Source organism: Pyxicephalus adspersus, chromosome 1 (genome assembly GCF_032062135.1).
Source record: "Pyxicephalus adspersus chromosome 1, UCB_Pads_2.0, whole genome shotgun sequence".
NCBI lineage: Eukaryota > Metazoa > Chordata > Amphibia > Anura > Pyxicephalidae > Pyxicephalus > Pyxicephalus adspersus.
In genome coordinates, this window is record NC_092858.1 from 130,035,145 (window position 1) to 130,040,298 (window position 5,154).

Sequence of the window (5,154 nt, forward strand, 5' to 3'; positions counted from 1 at the left end):
GTATATGTTTCCTACTGCCTCTCAGTCCAAACTTTATCTTTGTGTGACATGCACATATAGCTTGCACTCTCCTCTTCCCAACAAAGAAGTAAAATAATGTACACTGAGACACCAATATTTTAACAAATAGGCAGTATTTGACCCTAACCCTCAGGACAAGGTTCCTCAGGACTCTCATGGCACGTTTTATATACTTCTCCTCTTGGAAGTCCTGCAGCATAAACATGCCTTTGTATGGTTTTCTTATTCATGCTTATTTGAAGTTAAAAGATTACGCAAAGGCTATTGTGAATATGAATCAATTAAAAATGTGTAATTTGGCTCACCAGGCCCATAAATTCAGCGGTTAAATATTATAAAAATTTATTTTCTCTAATACATAAATGAAAGTAAAAAATACAATGGAATGGCTGATTCAGTCTACGCTGTGCTTACTGAATGCCCTTGGGTGCAGAAGGGTGAGATTTTATAGAGTTTATATTAGTTACTTTTCCCCAAATTACTTCACACTACAGAACTATAGATAATAAAATGATGCAGAGCCTTTTTTTTTTTCAACAATCTCACAAATATTTGTTCCACTTTAGGTGACTGAACAATGCTCGAACAATGCTCGAGCAATATAGTTTTTCTCAGCAACAGGAAAATAGTATGACGGCACAGTTACAAGGTTTTAACAAAACTCTTTTCTCTTTTTTTCCATTGAATCATGTTATTATGGATTAACAGCATTTGGGTGGCCATTACAACGGCTTCCAAGGATTTATATGAGAAACTAAAAGTGGTAACATAAGACATTGCCATTTAACTGTATTATACTATAACATTATTGTATTAAATATCTAACTCACTTAGGTAATACATAAGAGCTAAAAGTGCCATAGAAAAAGATATTGATATGGTATTGCTTTTCAAACTAAATAGTTAGAAAGAAAGTCTACTAATGTAGAGATGTTGTTTCCAAATATATGGTAATTGAGAGCATTCAGCGAGAACAGATTTTTTCTAGAGGTGTTGTCACTAGTTGGTGCTCTGCCCAGCACCATACAGCCTATGTTAGGAAAACCACTGACTCCTCTGCACATTGTTCTTGTGTGTTGTGGTCCTGTTTATTCATATTTGACAGTGTTAATCCCCAGAACTGCTGTAGGCCACCAAGGGAGTCTTGCTGAAATAAATGAGTCTGTGAAGGGCACTCAGTCCACTGATATTTACACCCACCCCTGAATGAATCAGAACACTGGCATAACCGTGTCTGTTTATAAGACTTCTAGCTTTTGCACCCATATCATTCTATAACTGTGTCATAGCTGAACCCTATGCTAACTGCCAAAGCAACTTTTTTTTTTTATTTTGCAAACATATGCACAGAAAAATACACTAAAAAGCCTGGTATGTGTATATATATTACATGTGTATTATATTACACATAATATTTGTGCTACTGTTTATCACATATATATTTTTAGTACAAAAAATACACTAAAATGATTGTTTGGTACATGCAAACACAATACAATCTTTAAGTTTTTTAGTAAAAATAAAGATGAGGTTGTGTTGAGTAATTCAGTACCAAGGTGTAATGCATCATACCAGGTAGAAAAGATCCTATAGCTTTATAGCTGGCCAAATCACTTGGTTTTAGGTTTTTCTTGCTCTTTGTAGCAGGATAACACAACACAAAAATGCACTTCTTTTCAAAAAGCCTATTTGAAGGGTTTTAATATATTGGAGGTTTTTTAATAAAACAACTGAAAATCTATGTAAAATCGGGCAGGCAAAGGTTTGATTTTTGCATAAACTAAATAGTCTGTAGCTCTTCATTAAATAAACTACCATTTATATATATTGGTCAACTTGACACAAAAATCTATAAAAACTCCATTAAGTATTCAATATGTTCGAATTACATTCTAATGATTAATGTAAATACTTGCTTTATATCCAAACTGAAAATATGTCCCTTGTTTTCTTTCTAGGAACTTAAGTTGGTTTACTGTAAATGTGACTGCAATTAAAATGCCTTTTAACGTTTAGTGCATTTGGCTGTCAGATATGTCAATGCCTGTTTCTGTGCTTCATAAACCAGTTGTAGCATTAGTATGGAACTCCAACATGGGAATTATTGATCTTGCACATCCTGCTTGTCCTTGCCTGTAGCAATAGCTAGATGTGACCAGGTGGTGATTGACAAGCTGCAAGTCTGTAAATCAGCAGTTACAATGTTGATACCAATGACATTTTGACATTCCACTACTGTCCAAGCTTGCACAGCCTAAAAAAATAGTGACAACTCTGCTCTACAACGGAGTGTAGCATCATTGCCACACCATTAAAGCTATTTACTTTACTAAGCTTGTGCATCATACAGTAACTGGTTTTCGAACTAAAACCTCTGTGTTCGATTAGCATTAGGGACCACACTTTACATGATGGCATTGAAATGTCAACATGGCCTCCACAAATATGGTTATTTGTTGCGTATTCTGGGAAACTTCTGCATTGTGTTTTTTTTGTGAATGTCCCTTTCCATGTGGCCTTTGCTTTAAAAGCTAGGTATATTTTAATGTTTGTTTATTTGTGCTCGCTAGATTTGGTACACTAGAGGTCTTCACCTGCTATTATGCTGTGCCATGCTAGGCTTTTGGTGAGTACTCACACCTTTAAGAAAGAATGTGCAGCAAGTAAGTGTGCTGGGAAACTCCGTACTATGTTTGTTCTTTCTATAGCCCTTTCCATGGGAACCTTACTTTAATAAGTTAGTTAAAAATTCTTCAGAGCTGTTGCCATTTTTGTTTTGCCTGGGGAGAGAAGAAGAGTGCCAACTGCCAAGGGAACAAGAAATGCAATAAGCCTGATTTCATTTTTTGTTCGTTTTAGATGAAACCTGTGGAGGAGCCCTATTGCAGGGTCATTCTTTGATTCCTGTAACTTCAGATAAACCACCAGATTGTGCAGTAAAAGCAAAATATTCATTTTTAAAAACTGGAAGATTTTGTGAAGTTACAGCTGTATTTTTAACTCTGCAGAACAAGACAGTGCTTGGTCCATTTTACTGATAATTTAAAGATAAATGCAAACTTTGAGGCCTAATGTGCATTATCTACATGTGTACATCATCCTATATTAAACATGATATATTGGGATGACCCAGTTCAGCTTTCAACATCCTTTTAATGCATTAAAAGGTAATGGTTCATCTGGTACTCCTTTTAAATGCCCTCCAAGCTGGTATCTATCAGAAGGATGAACAACAGTTCTACAAATTGAGATGTGGAACACTTCAATGCATTAAGTACAAAGGCAGTAACCAAATTAAAGGGTTGACATAATATTTAATATTAATTAGTAAAACTATATTCAACACAAATGCCCAGCAACTATTGTAAATACCTAAATATAAATTGATTGAAATATAATTCAGGGTACTTAATTTTTGTAATGCGCCTGGGCACACAAACCACAACCAACTCCAGATATCCTTCAATCAGGCTTTATTCAGTGTCATAAAGCACAGTAAGGGTTAAGTCCAAACAAGCAAAGTACAAAAGGATAAGGCAAAGACAGGTCAAGAACAATCCGAGGTCAGGGCTGGCAGCAGGCAGAATGGTCAGTAACAATCCGAGGTCAGGGCAGGCAGAGTTCAAGCAGAGTCAACTTCAGACCAGGTCACTAAGGAGATGACAAAAGCAGGTAAACTTAACCAACACAATGACACACCCAAGCACACTGAGTTCACAGAGGCTTATACCGGGCAATGGTGTACAGGACAGGCTCTCCTTAAATGGCCAGAGTGACCAATGGCCTTGCGCCACCTGTCGCCATCTGATAGGAGACTAACTGAATCCCCTGCGGCCGATTGGCCGCAGGGAATTCAAACTAACTGTGTCCCGCCCCGGGGCGAGGCAGCCGAGTGCCACGCCCTCGGGGGGTACAAGAGGGACGCATTGTAGCACGCGCACCTCTTCCCACAGCACCCCTAGGACGTGCACTACTTTGCACATGCAAAGGAGTGCTGAGAGCAGGATATGCAGTAACCACATCTGAAGGGATGCAAGGGATGCTGCCTGACTGAACAATAGTTGGGATCCCCAGGGACACCGCGGGCTCGCAGGACGGGTAAGTCCCTTACAATTTTACGGTAAAAACAGAAAAAAGCTTTGTCTCAAGTATAAACCTGGAGCACAAAATGTCACTTCTATGATTCAAAAGAGTAATCAATAGAAAAATGCCAATAAAATTACATTGAATAACTACATCTATGGTGTGTTATTTTAATGACATTTATTTACGCCTTTACAGAGCATGGTCGTTGCATTTCAAAATTCCAATTATTTACTCACTGCTACTTCTGCTAAGGGTCTAATTCAAAACTAGCAGGATAGAGGGACATACGTATCAGCCAGACAGATCTTGGACTATAGGCTTGCTCTGTGGTATTGCCTAGTTTAATTTTGATTGGGTGCAAATTGACCACACCAACATTGATTTTCTGTGCTTGGCCTCATCAGAACACTGACTATGATTAGGCTTGAAAGACTTGCAAGTATGTGCATTTTATATCTGCAACAGTTTTCTTTTCATTACAGCTTATTTTTTAAGATGGCAGCAATGTTTTCTTTTACCCCCATGGTAATAACTCATAAACACCATTCTCGTTCAGTGTTTTCCATATGGTAAACTCATAAAAACTGGAAGATATGAATATACTGTAGATCTTTGTCTGTCACCTTAGCTCTTAGGTTTCCTCTGTGAAAATATCACATGAACACGACTCAAATTCAATGTTTTCCATATGGCAGAATCATGAGAAAATGCCTGTGGATCGTTGTCACCTTAGAAATCCTTAACACCTGTTTGAGGAATGTACACCATACCTTTACACTGATCTTTGAAGAATGCAAACTTAAAATGACACAATGTTACTGCACTTCTTCCATTTGTATACAGATTTTTGTAGAGCCTTTTAAATTCTTCTGAACCATTTCCCAGCTTCCAAGAGTTTATGACACATCTGAGATATTTTAAAATATCATTTGATTAGGGCATTAGGCACTTCAATTGAATCTAGTGGTAAAGAGCAAGCGTGATTTAATTTTTTTTATGGTAGGTTACAGCCATGTCTGAATAATGAAGAACATATAGATTTAAATG